Source organism: Mercenaria mercenaria, chromosome 8 (assembly GCF_021730395.1).
Source record: "Mercenaria mercenaria strain notata chromosome 8, MADL_Memer_1, whole genome shotgun sequence".
NCBI lineage: Eukaryota > Metazoa > Mollusca > Bivalvia > Venerida > Veneridae > Mercenaria > Mercenaria mercenaria.
The window spans coordinates 53,644,904-53,670,221 of NC_069368.1; the positions used below are offsets into that span (position 1 = coordinate 53,644,904).

At 35.5% G+C, this 25,318-nt stretch overlaps 1 long non-coding RNA gene across 1 annotated transcript; it reads right to left on the reverse strand.

The window, feature by feature from the left end:
• Window positions 1–2,771: 2,771 nt before the first annotated feature.
• Window positions 2,772–12,374, reverse strand: LOC123565731 (uncharacterized). Its single transcript, XR_008372065.1, has 3 exons — window positions 12,136–12,374; window positions 9,459–9,638; window positions 2,772–2,888 (listed from the first exon to the last, which is right to left on the reverse strand). It is a non-coding gene; the product is annotated as an uncharacterized LOC123565731 (long non-coding RNA).
• Between the last annotated feature and the right edge of the window lie 12,944 nt (window positions 12,375–25,318).

The following is a 25,318-nucleotide window of genomic DNA, read 5'->3' on the forward strand; positions in this document are numbered from 1 at the left end:
TTCACTTCATGTTCAAAATTTAAATCCCCAAATTAATGTCCTCACGAAAATAGCTGTTTTAGCCCAAAAGCATAGAACTTTGTGCCTCTAAAAATGTTTAGCCTGCTGGTGCAAGTAATTCTACCTTTGCTATAGTCACCTGATATATATTTATTCTAAAAACACATCAACAATAAAATCTAATTTTCTTTACTTTTTTAATAAAAACTCATCTCCAATATTCTTATTTTCCGGAACTTGATATGCAGAATAAAATACAAATACCAAGAAAAGCCTTTGACTGAAAACTATATAAATGAAGTCATTTTAAAATTAAATCTAAGCAAAATCAGTCTATAGTCTACTTGGCAGTTATGCTTCATTGTGTCTGAAAGGATGGATGGACCTTAATTTAACACTGTAAACTGACTGAACTTAAATCTAACAAGAGCTGTCCCTAAGACAGCCAAGCTCGACTATTCGAAATATTGTCCCAGAAGCAGGAAAATATTACCCAAAAAGGTTAAATATCAAAAGAGTTAAGTTCAAAAGGGGACATAATTTGACCAGAATGCATATCAGAGTTATGGGACTTGCTGCTATCAACTAGTTTTATAACCCCGAAGGCATATGTGAAGTTTCAAATCAATATCTGCATTAGTTTTGGACACAGTAACTTGCATGCAAAACTTTAACCATAATTTGCTCAAAATACATATCAGAGTTATGGGACTTGACCCAGTGAGGTTGGTAATTGATCTAGAAAAAGAAAAAATAAGTTTCAAATCTATATGCCTTTTAGCATTAGCTGTGTGTACTTGCACGCAAAACTTTAACCAGGATTTTCTAAGTCCAAAAGGGGGCATAATTTGCTAAAAATACATATCAGAGTTATGGGACTTGACCCAGTGAGGTTGGTAATTCATCTAGAAAAAGTAAAAAATAAGTTTCAAATCTATATGCCTTTTAGTATTAGCTGTATGTTCTTGCAGGCAAAACTTTAACCAGAATTTTCTAAGTCCAAAAAGGGGCATAATTTGGCCAAAATGAAGGTCAGAGTTATGGGACTTGCTGCTATTAACTAGTTTTATAACCCTGAAGACACATGTGAAGTTTCAATTCAGTATCTGCATTAGTTTTGGAGATAGTAACTTGCATGTAAAACTTTAACCAGAATTTTCCAAGTCCAAAAGGGGGCATAATTTGCTCAAAATTCATGTCAGAGTTTATGGGACTTGACCCAGTGAGGTTGGTAATTAACCTAGAAAAAGAAAAAAATAAGTTTCAAAGCTATATGCCTTTAAATGATAGCTGTATATACTTGCATGCAAAAACTTAACCAAGGTGTGACGCTGACGCCTACGCCAGGGTGAGTTAACAAGAGCTGTCAGTGGACAGCATGCTCGACTATTCTCAGTGCTTGATAGTATAATATAAGCAATGAGTAAAACTTTAACATTACAATAAGCATATTCTAAGTCGAAAAGGGGCCATAGTTCAGTCAAAATGCTTGATAGAGTTGCCTCTTCCTTTTTACAGACTGGGGTCATGATGGTCAACAAGTATGCAAAGTATGAAAGCAATATCTCAATGGGCTTTGAAAATATTTGGGATGGTACGCAAACTTTTAACATTTATTTTAAGTTGAAAAGGGGCCATAATTCAGTCAAAATGCTTGATAGAGTTGCCTCTTCCTTTTTACAGACTGGGGTCATGATGGTCAACAAGTATGCAAAATATGAAAGCAATATCTCAATGGGCTTTGAAAATATTTGGGATGGTACGCAAACTTTTAACATTTATTTTAAGTTGAAAAGGGGCCATAATTCAGTCAAAATGCTTGATATAGTTGCCTCCTCCTTTTTACAGACTGGGGTCATGATGGTAAACAAGTATGCAAAATATGAAAGCAATATCTCAATGGACTTTGAAAATATTTGGGGTGGTATGCAAACTTTAACATTTGTGTGATGCTCACACTCACGCTAACGCCGACGCCGGGGCGAGTAGGATAGCTCCCCTATTCCTCGAATAGTCGAGCTAAAAATGTCTAAGATTTTGTAAATGTTATCTCCAGACTTGAATTTTGGCACACTTTGCTTGAATTTATAATCTTGCCAACTTGTCTGGTCATGTGGGTCCTTTATTTTGAGTGGCTACTGGTTTCTGACAGCTACTGCAAATCTGTAACCCGAAAATCTGAAAAAAGAAATCGTTATTGATTTGAAATACTATTACATCATAAGATTTCGTGTATTTGCTGTTTTCTGATAGGAAGAATTTAACAGTTGATATCTATCAGTGTAGTAGAGTTATCTTTCTCACAAAATGAAATATAAGCTGTTTATTTGTCTGACAATAATATAGCTTAAATTGCCAAAAAAATGCGAGAAAGACCCCTGATTAGAATTTTCTAATCTGAGAGGCCCATACAGTCATACACATAAATTGTTCCATTGGTGATAGGCAGAGAATAAACAGAATTACCTAAATATGTTATAAGGGTAGAGTGAACAAGATGTCACTAGTAAAGGACAAACACCAATGAAGTGAAGTGACCTTGGCTGTGACCTTAACCTTGTAGATATGAACCCAATTCTTGTGCACAGCGCAACTTCTCAACATGATTAAAATCTATCTGAAGTATTGTTGGGATTCCTTAAAACTGTTTAAAATAACTCGGATACTAAGTTCTTAGAACTTACGACTTAACTAACATAATGGGCACAGTAATCATATGTGGTTATAAAACATCTTTCAGGCCTTCACTTCCTTTTGTAATGGAGACATACCTGCAACAAGGATTCCAACAAAATGTAGAATCACTCTACGTTACTGTCTTATGCACAAACTCTGCAACTGGTCACACTACATCATCACCAAAAAATATAATCTCTGGTTTCAGTGGCCTGAAAATATTGTATTTATAATACTTGATCAAATGTGAAAACATCATTGAAAGTGGGAGAAACAAATATCATAATCTTTTATATTTTTTAAAGATCAGGCATGGAATATAAAATTAATACAATATTACATAAATTGGTATTTTAACACACACAGTACAGCTTAATTCTATTTACATCAAGTTACAATTGTGAGAGTGTCCCAACATTCAGAGAGCTTTACTACATAGCACACTGCACAAACATCAGTTTTATTTTCCAAAAATCAAAGCTTTCAGAAACCTGATGGGGCAGAGCAATTGTGTTGCTATGGTTATGCAGGTGAAATGATACTTTTTAATATTATATTCATGAATTTTGTGTAAACTGACTTGAACACTAGCGAACTTGCATGTCTGTTTTCATTCTACAAACATTCCTAATAGTTTTTTTTTTCTAAGGACAAATTTATTGTTGATTTAGGGTTTATTGTCGTTTCAGAAATACAGCTTTCTGAAAGACTAAAATATATTATTGTCCTGTGGATAGAAATCACTATCACCTTTTACGAAATTGAAATCTATGGCCTGGCTTGGGATAAAAAATTGGACACTTGGGCCAGGCCACGCCAAGCCAGGCCAGGCCAGATTTTAGAACATGCCTATTTAGTGTAGAATGAATGGAAAATAGAGTTCCGCCTAAGCTGTTGCTTTGGGACGCGATGTGTGTGTACATTTCATGACCTCTCTCGAACAGGCTCAATCAAACCAAGTCTGCTATTATGTTTGACTGGTTGAGTTCTTTGCTTCCAAAAAATCTTCATATAGATTTCATTCTTTGCATTTTACTGTTTTACTGAAATCACATGGCATGTCTATACTTGAAAATATGACAGTATTTTAATCATGAAATGGTTGCATTATAAATTTTTCTACTGAAAACTTATGTCATACACCACCTCAACAATTTCGGTGTCTCACCTTTAGCAGATTTTATTATGACTTTAATTGAAAATATTCTTGCATTACCCAAGGCTCCCATTCTTCTTTTGATTTTTATCCAGCATTTATAGTTTCGTTAAAATGCAATTTACAGATACCTAAAAAGGGTTACTGTATGTGTGCAGCAGCCAATGGCAGTTCTTCAGTATTTTTGCAGAATAAAGGCCAGATATATAGGGTGTTTTTGGCGAAGATAGTTCTTCTTTTCGATCTGTGTCAGTATAAATTCGCGGTGAATTTTTCTATATGTTCTTTAGAAAAGTAAATAAAATCATAAAGGGTCCAGTGATATTTGATCAAAGTTAGTCCTGTGATTTCAGACAGGAAGCTTACACAGTTACTGTGGTAAAATCATGAAACATCAGTACATGTATTTCAAATAGCACAAGGAAATGAAATGAATGAGTGAAAATCTAATTTCTATATGCACTTGTTGATAAATAAAAATAAAAAATAACTAGAGCTATCACTGAAGGTGATGAATGTACCCCCCTGCATGCACTGACACAGTACATTGCAATTTGACGCACACAAGACGGCATAATTATGTGGACTGTAAGTATAAAGACTCTATGTATATAGAATAGTAACAAAAAACAAAGTCCCATAACTCCGCAGAATATTTATCTAAAAGAACATGCGTCATGCACAAGTAGGGTAAATTGTGTGCAAGGGTTCGGGAGATTAGGTGCGCACAAGACTGCATATGCAGACTGTATGTATATAGTATATTAACAAAAAACAAAGTCCCATAACTGTGCAGAATTTTTTTCTGAAAGAACCTAACATGCACCATGCACAACTAGGGTTACTACTGATCACTTGTATTAAGTTTCATTAAATTGTGTGCATGGATTCAGGAGATTATTTGTGCACAAGATTGCATATGCAGACTGTATGTATATAGTATAGTAACAAAAATCAAAGTCCCGTAACTATGCAATTTTTTTTTCTGAAAGAACCTAACGTGCACCATGCACAACAGCTGTTGTTACAATGATCACTTGTGTGAAGTTTCATTAAATGTGTCAAGGGGATGAGGAGAGTTGGTGCGCACAAGATTGTGTCTATGTATGTAGTATAGTAACAAAAATCAAAGTCCCGTAACTCTGCAATTTTTTTTCTGAAAGAACCTAGCATGCACCATGCACAACTACTGTTGTTACTGAACACTTGTGTGAAGTTTCATTAAATTGTGTCAAGAGGATGAGGAGAGTTGGTGCGCACAAGACTGTGTCTATGTATATAGTATAGTAACAAACAAGAGGGCCATGATGGCCCTATATTGCTCACCTGTTATTATTGCACTTGAGGAAAAGAAGGTCCTCAGAAAAAAAATCTAAGTCCAAAGGACAGGAGCCAGAAAGAGAAGAAAATAAACCAAAAAGAAAAAAAAATTCTTACAAGGTACAGATATGTCAAAATACACCTAAAAAGTGGAGGTACCATCCATTTTGTACCACAGAAAAGTGGTCTCGGTTTTTCCCTATGGCCAATAATGGCATAAAAAAAGTTACTATAAATAAGCTATTTATAGTAATGTAAAAGGGAAGTAATTAAAAAAAAAATGACGGTAAGTGAACAAAAGAAGGTTCTGCCAAATAAATCTGTTGACATAAATGAAATTTCAGATCAGTACCTTCATTAGTTACGGAGATATACCCATCTTAATTTGAAATAAAGGGAGGTAATTTAACATAAAATCAGTCCATAGTTATCAACCCTCATTGGCTCAGTCCAACTAATGACATACCTGTGATCTCCCGCGCGGGAGGGTCAAAATCCCGATTTTTTCACCTTGCCTCCCGTCTCCAGACAAAAACCATAATTCTCCCGCTTTTCAAAAAAAAAAAAAAAATCAGTATTATGACTGGGTTGATAATTACCAAGAAGTGCCAAACATGTTTACACAGTAAATCAAAGTGTCACGGACTGTTGTGTATTATACATGTTTGACACACAAAGTCATGTATAGCTGGAGGAAAGAGTTGTTTTTCACAGGTGAATTTTGATAACATGATTAATTGTTTGTTTTGATAAGGGATTAGATTAGACAAGCTGGGCCTTTTCCACCTGTCTCACGGGCCAAATATGTCCATTCTCAATGCCAATTAGGCTCCGTTTTTTACCAGTTTGAAGCAAAAAACTCCTAGTCATAAGAAATAATACCCAGCTGAAATTATTTTTTGATTATTCAAAGAAAAGTTTTGTTCGATAATAAAATCTCATAAATAATTGTTGGAAAAACCAAACCATTACTATTTTTAGAAAATGAATGTTATTTCCCCTTATGCAGTTACGCCATTTTCAAATTAATTTGCTAATAAAATCAGACTTATTTCTTTGAACAAGAGCACCGCCTTGCGGGTGCTGACGCTCATCTGATTTTTTTTGTATAATAGAAATATTGTCCTACCCATGATTTTCTAAGTCTAAAAAGGGCCATCACTCTTGCAAAAAGCAGGATAGAGTTATGTTTCTTGATGTACAGTGTCCACTTATGATGGTGAAAAACTGTTGCAAGTTTTAAAGCAATAGCTTTGATAGTTCATGAGAAAAGTTGTTTTAAACATAATATTCAACCAAGAAAATGATTTTTCTAAGTCCAAAAGGGGCAATAATTATTGCAAAAAGCAGGATGGAGTTATGTTGCTTGCTGTACAGGGTCAGCTTATGATGGTGAACAAGAGTTGCAAGTTTTAAAGCAATAGCTTTGATAGTTTGAGAGAAAAAGTAGACCTAAACATAAAACTTAACCAAGAAATCTGATATTTTCTAAGTCCAAAAGGGGCCATAAATCTTGCAAAAAGCAGGATGGAGTTATGTTTCTTGCTGTACAGGGTCAGCTTATGATGGTGAACAAGTGTTGCAAGTTTTAAAGGAATAGCTTTGATAGTTTAGGATAAAAGCTGACCTAAACATAAAACTTAACCAAGAAAACTGATTTTCTAAGTCCAAAAGGGGCAATAATTCTTGCAAAAAGCAAGATGGAGTTATGTTTCTTGATGTACAGGGTCTGCTTATGATGGTGAACAAGTATTCCAAGTTTCAAAGCAAAAGCTTTGATAGTTTAGGAGAAAAGTTGACCTAAACATAAAACTTAACCAAGAAATCTGATATTTTCTAAGTACAAAAGGGGCCATAAATCTTGCAAAAAGCAAGATGGAGTTATGTTTCTTGCTATACAGGGTCAGCTTATGATGGTGAACAAGTATTCCAAGTTTCAAAGCAATAGCTTTGATAGTTTAGGAGAAAAGCTGACCTAAACATAAAACTTAACCAGGCAACGCCGACGCCGACGCCGACGCCGACAACCGCTCAAGTGATGACATAACTCATCATTTTTTTTCAAAAAATCAGATGAGCTAAAAATGGATGAAAACACACACTCACTGATTTGATAACATCAATCTACATTATTTTGGTAAGGGTAAATACATGTAGATGCATTTCTGTTTTCTGTTTTTCACGTCAAAATCAATAATGATCAGTATTTTTATACGAAAGTGGGTGAGGTAAGGAATTTACATAGTTTATGAGTTGTGTTCAGACCAATTAAGAGCTTCGTTTTTTTTCAGTCTTCGTGTAGAATAATGTTAATGCATGTTCACCACCATTTCAGACCTAAATTGAGACTTTGATTCTACAAATTTAATCTGTTAATAAAGTTTAAAGTTAGAACAAGAGGGGGCTTCTGTAAGACAGCATGCTCGACTTTTCTCAGTGATTGACTCTGAATTAAAGCTTTGCCAGTAAAAGGGGCAATTAAAGCTTTGCCAGTAAAAGGGGCATAATAGTCAATAGCTTCGAATGTAACAGAGATATTGGACATTATATAAACTTTTAACAAAAAATATATAGTTAAAAAGTGGCATAACTCAGTCAAAATTCTAATCAAGAGTTATGAGGATTGTTTCTTCTGGTGTAGACTTATGCATTATTGTGTGGCCTAAAATGTTGGATTTTGTCTCTTAATTTTGTGTCCGCGCACTTAATTTATGTCGATAAAAAACCTCCAGTTTTGAGACCCCAACTCCAGCTGAAAAATGACAAACCTCCAGTTTTGGGATTCTGAACTTATCACATTGACAATAATGAAATTTCAAATAAGTCCTATAAGTACTTACTGATATAAATCCATTTTGATTACAATCAGGGGAGGTAATCAGATATAAGATAAAATAACTCTGGAACCTACGAATGGATCTGATTTGTCATGGAATCCAAGATTTATTGTTGCTGAAGATATTTTGGAAGTTTGTATCAAATAAAACCATAAATGAAGTCTCTATATGGCTATAAAAGCCAAAATAGCCAATTTTGGACCTTTAAGGGGCCATAACTCTTGAACCCATGAAGGAATCTGGCCAGTTCAAGAAAGGAACTGAGATCTTGTGGTGATACAAGTTTTGTGCAAGTTTGATTAAAATCAAATCATAAATGAAGCTGCTATTGTGCATACAAGGTCAAAATAGCTAATTTTGGCCCTTTCAGAGACCATAACTCTGGAATCCATTATGGGATCTGGCCAGTTCAAGAAAGGAACCAAGATATTATGGTGACACAAGTTTTGTGCAAGTTTGATTAAATTCAAATCATAAATGAAGCTGCTATTGTGCAGAAAAGGTCAAAATAGCTAATTCTGGCCCTTTCAGGGGCCATCACTCTGGAACCCATAATGGAATCTGGCCAGTCAAGAAAGGAACCAAGATCTTATGGTGATAAAAGTTGTGTGCAAGTTCGGTTAAAATAAAATCATAAATGAAGCTGCTACTGTGCAGACAAGGTCAAAATAGCTAATTCTAGCCCTTTCAGGGGCCATAACTCTGGAACCCATAACGGAATCTGGCCAGTTCAACAAAGGAACCGAGATCTTATGGTGATACAATTTGTGTGCAAGTTTGGTTAAAATAAAATCATAAATGAAACCACTATCATGCAGACAAGAAATTGTTGAGGCACGGACGCACGAGACGCACGGACGGACTTACGACGGACGAAGGGTGATCACAAAAGCTCACCTTGTCACTATGTGACAGGTGAGCTAAAAACAAAGTCCCATAACTGTGCAAAAAAATTTCTGAGAGAACCTAACATGCATCATGCACAACTACTGTTGCTACTGATCATTTTTGTGAAGTTTCATTAAATTGTGTCAAGGGGATGTGGAGAGTTGGTGCGCACAAGATTGTGTCTACAGACAGACAGACAGATGGACGGATGGACAGACAGACAACCTGAAACCAGTATACACCCCCTTACAACTAAGTCTAAGTTGTTTCTTACATATTGAAACGGCTATCATCATAGATAACGTTTGTAATACGTATTTTTGAAAATGTCATGAGTGTGTTATTATTACACATCACCGTTTCCTCTACAAATAATCCCTATGACAATTGGTAAAGCAAACTTAATTTTTCTTTCTACGTTGGTCAATGTTTGGGTCGCTCGAAACCATGGATAACTTGAGCATTTTGCTCACCCCTTGCGACCTCGAGCAAGCGGTGTTTCACTGTACATCTGATTTTGTTTGACACATTTTTTATCACCTATTTTATTACTATTCTACAGAATCTGATGATGCAACAACCTTCTGATATTGTTTCCACCAAGCCAGCTCTGCCCGTAAGCTCCATAGGTCCAACACAAGACTTTTATTAGAAGGCTGTAGGTTTTAATCCTGGAGAAGATTGGGTTGTGCTAGGTTGTGTCACCAATGAATAACTTCTTCACCATCTTACTGGTCCCCCCAGGTTAAAGTCTCACAGAACTGAAAAGTTAAATGCATTCTTCAATTTGTAAACAAAAACTGAAAATGTTATCTTCATGCCTTATCACAAAGAATTTTAAGATTGCTGTTGAGCATGTTATTCTTCCTATAACAAACAAAACAAAAGGGACATTGACCATAAAGCGCTCACCTGTGTACAAGGCTTCAATTGTGTTTGTGTAACGTTATGGTACAAGTACAAAGGTAGGATTCTTTTATGTTCAGTGAATCAGAACCATCTGAACAAATTTGATAGAGGGCTACCAAGAGATCATTTGTGTAAAGTTTCATCAAAATCATTTCAGTGGTTTTGGAGGAGATGTTGTTTAAAACAAGAGGGCCAAGAAGGCCCTGTATCGCGCATCTGACCTATTGACCTAAAGATCATCAAGATTAACATTCTGACCAAGTTTCATTTGTTTTTTTGTTTTTTTTTGTTTTGGGTTTAACGCCATTTTTCAACAGTATTTCAGTCATGTAACGGCGGGCAGCTAACCTAACCAGTATTCCTGGATTCTGAACCAGTACAAACCTGTTCTCCGCATGTAACTGCCAACTTCCCCACATGATTAATCAGAGGTGGAGGACTAATGATTTCAGACACAATGTCGTTTATCAAATAGTCACAGAGAACATACGCCCCGCCCGAGGATCGAACTCACGACCCTGAGATCTGTAGACCAACGCTCTTACCTACTGAGCTAAGCGGGCTGGCTCCAAGTTTCATTAAGATATGGTCATAATGTGGCCTCTAAAGTGTAAACTAGCTTTTCCTTTGATTTGACCTGGTGATCTAGTTTTTGACCCGACATGACCCAGATTCAAACTTGACCTTGAGATCATCAAGGTTACCATTCTGACCAAGTTTCATGAAGATACAGTCATAAATGTGGCCTCTACAGTGTTAACAAGCTTTTCCTTTGATTTGACGCAGTAACCTAGTTTTTGACGCCACCTGACTTAGATTTGAACATGACCTATAGATGATCAACGATTAACATTCTGACCAAATTTCATTAAGATATGGTCATAAATGTGGCCTCTAAAGTGTAAACTAGCTTTTCCTTTGATTTGACCTGGTGACCTAGGTTTTGACCCTACATGACCAGGTTTAAACCTAACCTAAAGATAATCAAGATTAACATTCTGACCAAGTTTCATGAAGATACAGTCATAAATGTGGCCTCTAGAGTGTAAACAAGCCTTTCCTTTGATTTGGCCCAGTGACCTAGTTTTTGACCTAACCCAGATTTAAACTTAACCTATAGAGCCTCAAGATTAACATTCTGACCAAGTTTCATTAAGATATGGTCATAAATGTGGCCTCTACAGTGTAAACTAACTTTTCCTTTGATTTGACCTGGTGACCTAATTTTTGATCCTACATGACCTAGATTCAAACTTTACCTTGATATCATCATGATTACCATTCTGACCAAGTTTCATGAAGATAAGTCATAAATGTGGCTTCTACAGTGTTAACAAGCTTTTCCTTTGATCTGACCTGGTGATCTAGTTTTTGACCCCATATGACCCAATATCAAATTAATCCAAGATTTTATTAAGGGTAACATTCTGACCAAGTTTCATTAAGATTGGGCCAAAACTGTGACCTCTAGAGTGTTAACAAGCTTTTCCTTTGATTTGACCTGGTGACCTAGTTTTTGACCCCGGATGACCCAATATCGAACTCGTCCAAGATTTTATTGAGGGTAACATTCTGACCAAGTTTCATTAAGATTGGGCCAAAATTGTGACCTCTAGAGTGTTAACAGTCAAATTGTTGACGACGACGACGGATGACTGACGACAACGGACGACGAACACAGGGCAATCACATAAGCTCACCTTGCTAAAAATTGTTGATGAAAAGTGACCATGGCCCACACCCTCTGGTGGCCATTTTTTTTTTAAACAAATAAAACAAGAGTGCCATGATGGCCCTATATCGCTCATCATGTTTTACCTAAATTAATACACTCAAAATCGGTTATACGTAGTCAGAATAATTCACTCGGGCTATGCCCTTGTGAAATTATTCCACTGACATATAACCTCTTTCCTTGTAATAATAACATTAAAACATGTTTTTTTCTATATATTATTTCTTTAATCAGACCATCAGTTTAGGAGGACATGTTGTTTGAAGATTTTTTTTGTTTTTTTTAGCTAAGGCGGCCTCTATGTGTAACCAAGCCGATCTGTTTGAACAGTTTTGGTAGAGGACCATCAAAGGAACATCCACACAAAGTTTCATCTAAATCCATTCAGAGGTTTTGGAGGCGATGTCTTTTAAACACAAACGCTGATGACGGACGACTTGACGCATGACGGAAGACAGACACAGCATGATCATAATGATCTCAGATGAGCTTAAAACGTTTCTTGAAAGCAATATAAACGACTGAAGTAATGGCATAACGTAGTCCGCTCACAAGATGTAAATGACTTGTTACAACCACATAAGAACTGCAATATGTTTTAGATTTCTTCTTACCTGAAAAGCTTTCTGATGGTTTCTGCTGGAATATCAGGGTTGTCATGAAGATATGTAGGGAGTGTACCCACACCCATAGCCAGGTCCTCGTCTGGATGTTGGTTTTCCCTCTCCTCGGCATGGACTTCAGTGATGGTTCTGGCAGATGTCATAACCTTGGTCTATACAAATGTCCCTAAAAACTTCCACACTAGTTGTTCCATTTCTGGATGGAGATAACCAGTCATTGACTAACTAGCCTGAAAAAAAAAAGATGTAACATTTTGATAAAAGAAGTTATAAATAAAAGCTGTCACAGGAGACAGCACGATAGACTATTTTCATTGCTGGATAGTGAAACTTGGCACATCTGAGGAAGTTGGATGTGAAGATATTGGACAAAAGCTTATGTTTGTGTCAAATATATAACAGATAAAGTTTATCAAAACATTAAATAAGTATAAAATTCAGGAAAAATTTCTGCAAAAGTAATGCTCCATGTGTCATATTATGTGGCTAATACTACTGTTTGCAGATCAAATTACCCTTTCATCTTTTCTTAAATCGATAGACTTGTACCTTTACGTCACAAAAGCAGCGATGCTGAAGCTATTTTTGGATCTCGACTATACAGGTCACTCCGCCTTTCCGATACGAGTAAAAAAATACTGAATGAACTTGTTTACATTGGCTGTATGACCGAGAAATGATGATTTAAATACTGTTCGAACGGTGTTTAACCGGAATGTAACAGAAGTACTAGATCTAATCTTCATTTAAAATTTTTAATTTAAGTGAATCTTGCCACAATGCACACTTTACATTTAGGTAGCGTGAATGTGAAAAAAAGACACTACATTATAGGCCATTTCTGCCTTAATTTCAGTACCTTTTGCTCCAGACTTTTCTTTTAAATAATGTATCTCGTGTTTAGTTTTCACAATAATTATAAAACGTGACTGACCCGAGTTGTTGGATTCGCTCATCATTGACTGAAGAGCATAAGTTTGATTCCCGGAACCGACCATGCCTCTTTAGTTGAAAAAAGTCGGCAATTTCTTATGGAATATGTGAGTCTTAGTCTAACTAATTTGGAGCGATCCTAGGAAACAGATAAATTCAAATAAAACTTTCATATATCAAAAGGTAGTCCAAATAGTTGTCTTCAAGAGTTGAATATCGTTATCCTAGTATTTTCTGACTGGTCGATATCCCCTTTAGGGAGACAACGCAAAATTTCAAAATGTAAAATCGGTCTACCCGAGGTCTCATTTATATTAGACTAATCAAAATTGGGATTCAATTCCTCATTAATTTATGTAAAAGTTATCATAATTCCCCTTGACACGATTAATGAATGGATACGCATAAAGTGTAAGTGATAAAACCAATAACTTTACATGACGGTGTGCTGTTATTTAACCTCAGTTATTTTGGTCCTTTTAGAGTGACCGTCACAAATATATTAAAACAAACTAAACGTCGAATTATTTTGACTTATGTGAGTCTATAAATGGTTCTTTCCATGAACGAAGACAAGGCTTATCAACTGCCTGTATGTGAATAACTGAAATAGTGTTTAAACGACTTCAAATAAATATTAGATAAATTCACAAGTATGTAAACCCACTTAAAAGATAAAATTAAAAAAAACTGGATATAATGGAGTTAGATTTGGGTTAGTTAAGCTACGGAAGACTCTGCAAAAGTTCAAATATCAAATAAATAATTTTTTTTTTTTATATGACAATTAGATCTACAAGTGTTACGTAGCTTGAAGGTTCAATGATCGATACCTTTCTGTAAAACCTTTTAGGATATACGTGTACCTTGCGTAGTTGGAAATTTCGTCGATAATAATTGTTTTAACAAACAAAAAACGCTGTTTTCATTTGAACGTAATTGAAAATTCTATATTCTACTTTCAAAACATATCCATTATCAATTCATTGCACTTTACAATGTATGCAAGCTGGAACAACTGATACGTATTAGACCTTCCTGGTGCAAGTACGGCAATACTTCAAAGATAGAGACAGAGCGCGCGCTTTGTGTGACACCAAGATCATTAAAGAAAAAAAAAACTTTCACGACAAGGTGAATGAATAGGCGGGGTTAACCCGTCAGGATTACTCCAAATGTCATATGATGTGGGTGATGATGTGAATCAATAATTTTAAGTTTGAATCAAATTGTTTGATAGTAACAGAGACAAAGTGAAAGTGCATCCAAACTTAAACCTGAAATATTAAGTAAACAGGAGGTTCATAATGACCCTGGATTGCTCACCTGAGTAATATGAGCTACATGTTTCAAATGTCAAACTGATGTTAAAATATTAAGAACGTAGATCAGTAGGTCAAATTCATAGTCACTGTATTATATAAATTTCAGGGCTGAATCTTAAAAAAAAGAAAGTAGATCAGTAGGTTAAATTCATGGTCACTGAAAGTCACTGTATTATACAAATTTCAGGGCTGAATCATAAAAAAAAAGAAAGTAGGTCAGTAGGTCAAGTTCACAGTCAATTGACCCCTAATCACTTATAATCATCTAATAATTATAATTTAACAGTCTAGGGAATAAGATCAGATAATTTTTGAAGTATTTTTTTCTATATAACTCATATAACAAGTGACCCCACCCACAGGACAGGGCCTCTTTTCACCCAAGGGGCATAACTTGTACAATCCTGTTAGTTTCAGCAAGATTTTTAAAGTTTTTTTCCGATATAAGTCTATGTAAAACATAGGTACCCCTTGATGGGGCCTCTTTTCACCTCGTGGTGTGGGGTGGGGGGGGGGGCACAGTAGAGGACCACCAGGCAATGCTACATACCAAATATAAAAGGCCTAGGTCTTGTGGTTTCAGACAAGAAGATTTTTAAAAAATTTCCTATATAAGTCTATGTAATACTTGGGACATAATTTGAAAGGACCATTATATGATGTCACATGCCAAATATTGAGGCTCTATGCTTTGCGGTTTTGGACTAGAATATTTTTTAATTTTTTCCTTAGGCTGCCATAGCAACCAGAGTTCTGTGTGGAATTCAATTCTTTGAAACATTTTGAAAGGCGGTCATCAAAGGATCATTTCTGTGAGGTTTGGGGTAAATCTGTTCAGTGGTTTTAAAGAAGAAGATTTTTTTTAGAAAGTGTTTATGGACGTAAGACGAATATTGAGAGGTCACAAAAGTGGTTGTTAGAGTTCTGACACTTGTGCCATATGATGTGGATGAGGAGAAGAAATAACTTTTTTAAGTTTGAAGCAAATCCATCACGTTACTATAGAGACAAGGCAGTCAGAAAGACAGCTATATCCCCCACAACAGTTATGTAAGTGAAAGGGTTGATGGTATTGGGTGGAACCATTAAACATTCAAGTTGTGACCTTGACGTTAAGCTGGCAGGGGTGAATATTGAATTCTGCACATTTTCTTGATAAGGGGAAATTATTGTTATTACAGGCAAGTCATATTAAAATCCTTCAAGGGGTTTAGGAGAAGCAGTGCAGACAAAATGGAAGGCTCAAACCTTAGACCTTGAGGTTTTACCTTGACCTTGAGCCAACATGGTTGACTCATGAGTTCTTTTGTTTGTTTTGGGTTTAACACCGTTTTTCAACAGTATTTCAGTCATGTAACTTTGAGCTGAGATGGCCGATTCATAAATTCTGAACATTGTCTTAATGAGGTTATTATTTGACCCAAGTTTCATAACTATCCTTCAAGGGGTTTAGGAGATACAGAGCGGACATAAAATGGAAGGCTCAAACCTTTGACCTAGAGTTGTGACCTTGACGCGTCTTGATGAGGTGATTATTTGACCCAAGTTTCATGATTTCAAGGGGTTTAGGAGATACAGATACAGAGCAGACACAAAATGGAAGGCTCAAACCTTTTGACAAAAGTTGTGACCTTCATCTTGAGCCGACATGACTGACTCATAAGTTCTGTACATCATCTTAATGAAGTGATCATTTATGTTTCATGATTATCCTTCAAGAGGTTTAGGAGATACAAAGCGGACACAAAATGGAGGCTCAAACCTATGACCCTGAGTTGTGACCTTGACCATAAGCTGACGTGGCTGACTTACTGGTTTCTGCAAATTGTCCTGATGAGGTAATCATTTGACCCAAGTTTGATAAAAATCTTTCAAAGGGTTTAGGAGATACGATGCAGAAACAAAATGTTACGGACAGATGGATGGACGGAGACCAATCCTATAACCCCCTTACCACTCACAGCAGGGGTTAAGAGTGGTGGGAATGAATAAAGAGGAAGTGCATCAAAACTTTAACAAAGGTGTAAAAGCAGCTGGACACTGATGCTGACACCAGGTCGAGTAGGATAGTTCTTCATATACTTTGTATAGTCAAGCTAAAACAATTTGTTTAAATTGATGTAGATAAGCAATAATGAATTCAGTGTCAAGATCCTTTGGAAATAAAGTACACAACCAAGCAACATAATAGCAAACTTGGTTTGGCCGAGTCTGTTTAAGAGGTAATTAAATTGGTAAAATTGTGTACATTCAGATGTGGTTATTATTACGGTAAACTGATGAATTAGTAACCCTTTCATCATCAAAATGTATAACTTGTTTCCTTAATCTTTACCAGTTCTAAATTCCTACAATGGACTGGTCTATGATACAATTTGGGCAGTGCTATTTATTATTCGAAGGGGTGTTTACTGAAAATTTATTGACTGAAAGCAAACATTGCATACCATGATCAGCCTGCACAGATGTGAAGGCTGATCTTGGACTTCACTGATCACAAAGACAAAACACTTGCTACAAGCGGTCTTAAGGTTAATTCAGTTTTACACTGTAACTGCTTAATAATGTATCATACCTGAAAGGTGGTACTGAATTCATTCAGAGGACCCATAATGAATTCAAGAAGTGGTAACTCAGGTTGAACAACAAATCAGGGAGTCTGGCAGCACATCTTTGAACCCTGTTCCCTGACATTTCACTGTCATCATGACTGTTCAAGTAAGGCAGGGCACTGCTGAAGAAACTGTCTCGCACATTTAGCCAGCGTGCTGAACAGTGTTTGAAAATCTTCGAAGGCTCAGTATCAGTGAAAGACAGGAATTCTCCATATATCTCTTTGCTCTTGAAACTGCAAAATATTATAAGTCAACCTGTGGAATAACATTTTATTAAAGCTTTTATTTCACCTGTAATTTATTACCAGAAAATGCTTACATTTTGTGTTCTTGCTATGCTGGCGCTCTCGAGACTGATCAGTGTCATGAACTTTTTACTTGAGAATAAGTTTCTTATATATAAGCCTATAAGTACATGTCACACACAGGGGTGTGGCTATTTTTGACCTTAGGGCAATAATTTGGACAATAATGGTAGAGATTCAAACCCTTATACCACCTACATGCCAAATATCAAAGCTCTAGTCTCAGAAAAAGATTTTTAAAGTCTGATAGCTGAAAACCTATTTTCAACTAAAAACATTCATATGTTCAATGAACAGAACCATCTGAACAGCTTTGAAAGAGGGCAATTCAGAGATCATTTATGTGAAGTTTCATCAAAATCCATTCAGTAGTTTTGGAGGAGACGCTGTTTAAAGGAATTGTTGATGAAAAGTGATCATGCCCTCTGGCAGCCATGTTTTTTGACGAATCAGAAAAATTTGAACAATATTTGTAGAGGGTCATACAAGGACAATTTGTGTGAAATTATTTTAAAATTGGGCTAACAGTTTTATACTTGAAGGTTTTCTAAGTTTCTACTATATATATATATAGGGAAAAGTGACCACGTTCCCTGGCAACTATGTTTTTTGAAGAATCAAAATAATATTTGAGCAATTTTGGTATAGGGTCACACAATGACCATTATTTGTGTAAAATTATTTTAACAAGAGGACCATGATGGTCCTGAATCCCTCACCTCTTCCCACATGATCCAATTTTGAGTATGACGTCGTTTTTTCTATTATTTGACATAGTGACCTAGTTTTTGAGCTCATGTGACCCAGTTTTGAACTTGACCTAGATATCAAGACAAAAATTCTGACCAATTTTCATGAAGATCCATTGAAAAATATTGTCTCTAGAGAGGTCACAAGGTTTTTCTATTATTTGACCTATTGACCTAGTTTTTTAAGGCACGTGACCCAGTTTCAAACTTGATCTAGATATCATCAAGGTGAACATTCTCACCAATTTTCATGAAGATCCATTCAAGGGTATGGCCTCTAGAGAGGTCACAAAATTTTTCTATTTCAAGACCTACTGACCTAGTTTTTGATCGCAGTTGACCCAGTTTCAAACTTGACCTAGATATCATCAAAATAAACATTCAGACCAACTTTCATACAGATCCCATGAAAAATATGGCCTCTAGAGAGGTCACGTTTTTCATTATTTGACCTACTGACCTACTTTTTGACGGCACGTGACCCACTTTCGAACTTGACCTAGATATCATCAAGATGAACTTTTGACCAATTTTTATGGAGATCCATTCACAAGTATGGCCTCTAGAGAGGTCACAAGGTTTTTCTATTTTTAGACCTACTGACCTAGTTTTTGACCGCACATGACCCTGTTTCGAACTTGACCTAGATATCATCAAGATAAACATTCAGACCAACTTTCAAAAGATCCATTGAAAAATATGGCCTTTAGAGAGGTCACAAGGTTTTTTCTATCATTTGACCTACTGACCTAGTTTTTGATGGCACGTGACCCACTTTCGAACTTGACCTAGATATCATCAAGATAAATATTCAAACCAACTTTCATACAGATCCCATGGAAAATATGGCCTCTAGAGAGGTCACAAGGTTTTTCTATTATTTGACCTACTGACCTAGTTTTTAATGGCAGGTGACCCACTTTCGAACTTGACTTAGATATCATGAAGGTAAACATTCTGACCAATTTTCATGAAGATTTCATGAAATATATGGCCTCTAGAGAGGTCACAAGGTTTTTCTATTTTTAGACCTACTGACCTAGTTTTTGACCGCACGTGACCCAGTTTCAAACTTGACCTAGATATCATCAAGATGAACAATCAGACCAACTTTCATACAGATCCCATGAAAAATATGGCCTTTAGAGAGGTCACAAGGTTTTTCTATTATTTGACCTACTGACCTACTTTTTGATGGCAAGTGACACAGTTTCAAATTTGACCTAGATATCATCAAGGTGAACGTTCTGACCAATTTTCATGAAGATCTTTTGAAATATATGGCCTCTAGAAAGGTCACAAGGTTTTTCTATTTTTTGACCTACTGACCCAGTTTTTGATTGCATGTGACCCAGTTTCAAACTTGACCTAGATATCATCAACATGAACATTCAGACCAACTTTCATGCAGATCCCATGAAAAATATGGCCTTTAGAGAGGTCACAAGGTTTTTCTATTATTTGACCTACTGACCTAGTTTTTGATGGCACGTAACCCAATTCCAAACCTAACCTAGACAAGGGGGGTATTCGATCTACTCCTTACCACTGAAACAAAATGGCGGCCAGAACTGAAAATGTGAGTTTTTCTTACTTTTTATCTTTTTCAAAGATTTCTAGACCATGACACATGGCTATCAACCTGCTCCACTGTTTTTTCTATCTATCGGTACCTTTAACTATGGAAACAGTGCTGTAATTTGTCTGGAATGCTGGTCATGGGATTTGAATCGATAGAAAACCCTCCTGAAAACACGGGATAAGGAATAGTGCGATTAGCAAAAATGGTCTTTTACCCTAATTATTCAAACAGTTGTGAGCTATTTTTCTGATAAGAAGTAAACTTTCAATATAAATTTCCTTCATGGTTAGTCTGGAGCCGATTAAAAGTCGTAATTTTAAATTACACAGTTTTTTGTCTTATGGTAAGGAACAGTGTACGAAAATAAGAGGATAAGGCGCAGTTCACTTCTTCAAGTGACTTTTTCTTTGCTCTTTTCAGAGACAATCAAGTAAAATTCTGTTACAATAATATCTTGGTGATCATTTATAACTATCTCTTGCTCAATGTAGGAAGATTTAAAAGGTATACGCCTGTCTATCAGGCACGTGATGTACTGAAAGCCAGAAGTTTAGCAAGTACTTAATATAGTTTCCCTCGCCAACATTTAAGTATCTATAAATTTCTATTTGGTATAGCGCCCAAAGTCGTTAATAACAAGCAATTGCAATACAAAAATGTTGAAATATTTTTGTCTTAAAAAGTTAAATCTACTTAAAATACAATGTGTTCTACTAAAGATAGTGAAAAATCAGCAACACCACTTAACTTTTTTAGGCGTTATGCATTGTTGAAATATACCGCTCTTCTTTGTAATTTTGCGTTAAGATACATACGTTATGCGACATTTAGGCGCACTAATTCACGATTTTATGGATACATACAGACAAGAAATTATTCGTGGTTGAAGCTTTAACTATGCATACGACTTTTCATAATTATGGTTAAATCTTACATTATAAGTTAACGTTGGCTTAGAGTTATTATGGGATATTACCTCGCAAGTTTCGCTAGTAGATTATTGAACGACGAACATTTAACAGTTACAATACATATTTAAAACATTGACAAAAGGCAAATCGCAAACATAATTAGCTCATAAAATCATATATATACTCTTATGATGCCATTAACATATACATTTGGAAGAGTAATTTGACTATTTTATGTGTCCTGCTTGTATCTTAAGCTGCACTACCAAAGTAACGTACCGTTACACTGAATTACATGGGTATGAAAAAAAAATACATTCAAGTAAGGCTTAATATGTGGCAAATATGATTGTTATTTACCAACATTATACATCTTATACCACGAATTTAAGTTCATTTAATTATCAAGCTTTTCTTGGAAACATTTATGTCAATCAACTATAACATGTATTAAACTCGTCAAAACATAAAATATGCAACTTTACAATAATACTTTTAAACAACAAATATTGTGGTTATTCCTTTGTAGTAAAACCGCTGACATATAATCAGCATAAACTTACGCACAATATGACTGTACAATCTTGGTAATCATCTGATCAGAAATACGCTGATGGTAACGTATGTATCCCAAATTAAGAATAACGAATCAGTTCAATTTCGGGCACCAAAATTCGTGTTCAAGATTGCCATCAAATTGAAGCCGACCATTGTAAATCAAAAGCACAAATACTTAATTATTCAAATTAATTATTTCTTACGATTGTCAAATTAATTATTCGTAATTTCAAAGGCGGCGTTGATAATCTCGTTCTCTTGTATATTTGTAAGGTGGCAGCCCTTATAACAAGTGCTTTTGTCATTGAATCCATGAATCACACAACATTAGGCTGTATATAAGAAGAAAATGCTTATTCAAATATTAAAAATTAAATGTAACCACAAGTCACCGTGTCGGAACTTTTCCAAAAAATGAAGAAAAGATCATTTTATTTGAGTACAACCACATTCATGAACCAAGCATCAACAGAAACCGACAATTCTACATATAACATTTCATTCAGAATTAACAGTTCTATTAAGTCTGTCTTTACTGTAAAGACTTTTTCAAATATATTTATGTACAGTCTTGTAAAACAATATTTCAAGATATATCACTGTTGGAACAAATTTTATGCCCTTTTACTGTAAGATTTTTACCTTAACAGTAACCCCAAGTAAACAGTGAGTTATTATTACTGATATACGCACACATACACCAATAACCTATGTATTGATACATGTGTTACCGATCACTGTGCTATAGGTACCACGGGTATGCTGTTTCCATTCATTTTGTATTTAAAAAAATGTCAAACATGTATCGTTATGATAAAAATGCTATCACATACGACCAATTTTGTAAACAAAACCTTTTTAACAAGAAATTAATATTAAAGCATACATTATCAGATTTTAAAAATAGAATTTGCATGACGTTTTGAACAAAAAAAGTGATAAAAACAAAACTTTCCAGCAAATTAAAACGCCCGAGCATTTTATCTTGGAACCTTGACTTCAAAAAATAAAACCTCATGTTGTATAAAATGGTCTGTCAGTAAGATATCAAGTATGAAAGGATACATACGTTACCATACGTAACGTATGTATCAATAGTTTGTACTGTGTTTATGGCGTACTCAATATGTATAACAACATAAATTTAATTGAAACAAAAAATATACTTGTCATATAATCACAAATAGGTTTTACTTTAAGGAATATCAAATTAGCTTCCTATAAACCGAACATTACCAGCGGAGCCCATTGAACATCTTCAGAAAAAGAAAACACTTCTTCAAGGACAAATGTGCGACTTTACATGTGTGAAATCTGCATCTTATGACGTAGACGATACAAACTGATGACACTGTCAATTAAAACTGAGTGACACTTTCTTGTTTCTGTTATTTAAATAAGACTGGTAATGCTTGTATCGATCACGTATCATTTTGCCATTTCTTATACCAATTAAATTAAGAAGGACCTCTGCTTCATAATAGATTTATTGAAAATGCATGCACTGTTTTGGCGTGAAAAAAACTACTCTCAGCTCAACATGAATTGCTGTGATATTCAATGTCTTAGAATAAAGGTAACGTTTGTATCATAGAAAGTGGAATCTTTGCATAAGGAAGGTTTAAGTGAAAAATATATCATTACTAAGTGTATCTTGTATCAAATGTTATAACATGTAGTTGAAACAAAACTAGAAATAACCTTTAAGACATAAAAACGCTATTCTTTGTATGTCAAGCTCATAATTATATTCATAGTAGGAATTAGGTCTGTAACGTAAGATCCATTCATCGGCGTCATATCTGCTTTATTGTTTAGGAATCGTAATAACACAAACATACATATTATGATGCAGTTATTACTAATTAGGGAACATGTATTCTTTGCATTTACTAAAAATCCGTCATTAACTATAAAAGCGATCGAGCGTTGTGAATTTTTGTATAAAACTTGCGCATGGCGCCAGTAACGTATGTATTATTTTAAATTGTCTCTAGTACATTTTTGGATTATGGATCAGATTAATCCATTTGACATTAGGTAACAAGTATAAACACGTATTCATAGAATTTATGGTATGTTTAATTTGCTTCTGGAGCCTATTTTTAAACGACCACAATAATCAACACTCGATTGTTTGTCATGACTTTTAACGAGGAAAGGGTTTACACGTTGGTTCACCTGCAGTATTAGTGTTGTTTAACAGCAAGGGTCATGATTCAGACTTCTTTAATTATTACATGGTAGAGAAATGTCAATTGGTTATCTCAGAAACAAGGAGAGAAAACTGTAAAATCCGTTTGAAAAAATTGCACTGCACCTTATCCTCTTAATTTCACACACTGTTCCTTACCATCAGACAAAAATTGTGATTTTTTGAAAATATGTACTGTGATCTGCTCAAAACCAACAGTATTAGATAAGTATGTGGAAATATTCCTTCAAATCGGAAAAGCAGCTTACAACCTGCGCTATATTAGGTAAAAAAGACTATTTTTGCAAGTCGCACTGTTCCTTATCCCGTGTTTACCGGAGGATTTTCCATCGATTGGAATCTCATGACCAACATTCCAGACAAATTACAATACTGTTTCCAAAGTGAAAGGTACCGGTAGATAGAGAAAACAGTGGAGCAGGTTGATAGACATGTGTTATTGTCTAGATATTCTTGAAAAAGAAAAAATGTAAGAAAAACTCACATTTTCAGTTTTGGCCGCCATTTTTTTTCCATGGTAAGGAGTAGATCGAATACCCCCCTTGCTAGATATCATTAAGGTGAACGTTCTGACCAATTTTCATGAAGATCTTGTGAAATATATGGCCTCTAGAGAGGTCACAAGGTTTTTCTATTTTTAGAGCTACTGACCTAGTTTTTGAAGGCACGTGACCCAGTTTCGAACTTGACCTAGATATCATCAAAGAGAACATTCTGACCAATTTTCATGAAGATCCATTGAAAATAATGATCTCTAGAGAGGTCACAAGATTCTCTATTTTTAGACCTACTGACCTAGTTTTTGACGGCACGTGACCCAGTTTCGAACTTGATCTAGAATTTACCAAGATGAACATTCTGACCCATTTTCATACAGATCCCATGAAAAATATGACCTCTAGAGATGTCACAAGCAAAAGTTTACGGACGCACGCACGGACGACGGACGCTGCTCGATCACAAAAGCTCACCTTGTCACTTTGTGACAGGTGAGCTAAAAACGGGCCAGCAGTTTCACACAAGAAGATTTTTTAAATTTCCACTATATACACATAGGGAAAAGTTACCACGCCCCCTGGTGGTCATGTTTTTTGCTGAATCGATATAATTTGAACAAACTTGGTAGAGGGTGACATAAGGACCAAATTTGTGTGAAATTATTTCAAAATCTCACCATCAGTTAGGGAGGAGATGTCGTTCGAAGATTTATCTCTTTTTAGGTGGCTCCTATGTGCAAACAAGTGGAACCATTTGAACAACTTTAGTACAGGACCATGATGATGTGGACCTACGAACATCCACACCAACTTTCATCAAAATCCATCCAGTGGTTTTGGAAAAGATGTCGTTTAAACAGAATTGTTGACAACAGACAGACAGACAAATGCATGACAGACACAGTGTGATCACAATTGCTCAAGATGAGCACTTTGTGCTCAGGTGGGCTGAAAATTAATGTTATGGTTTATTAGTCTCATTCTGATTTTGTTTTTGAACAAATTCCTCGATGTATCATGGACATCAGTATGGACAGTCAAGTGTGCCTCCAACTCACACCCCCCCCCCCCCAAAATATTGACTATGAATGCAGGAAATAATGCATGCAGGAAATGAATTTGTATGATTTATTAAGAAAACAAGAGGGCTCTGAAGGCCCTATATTGCTCACCTGACCTACTGACCTGAAGATCAGATCATCAAGATTAACATTCTGACCAAGTTTCATTAAGATATGGTCATGAATGTGGCCTCTAGAGTGTTAACTAGCTTTTCCTTTGATATGACCTAGTGACCTAGTTTTTGACCCCACATAACTCAGATTTGAACTTGACCATTCTGATCAAGTTTCATGAAGATACAATTATCAATGTGGCCTCTAGATTGTTAACAAGCTTTAGCTTTGATTTGACCTGGTGACCTAGTTTTTTACCCCACCTGACCCAAACTGGAACTTGATCTTTAGATCATTAGGATTAACATT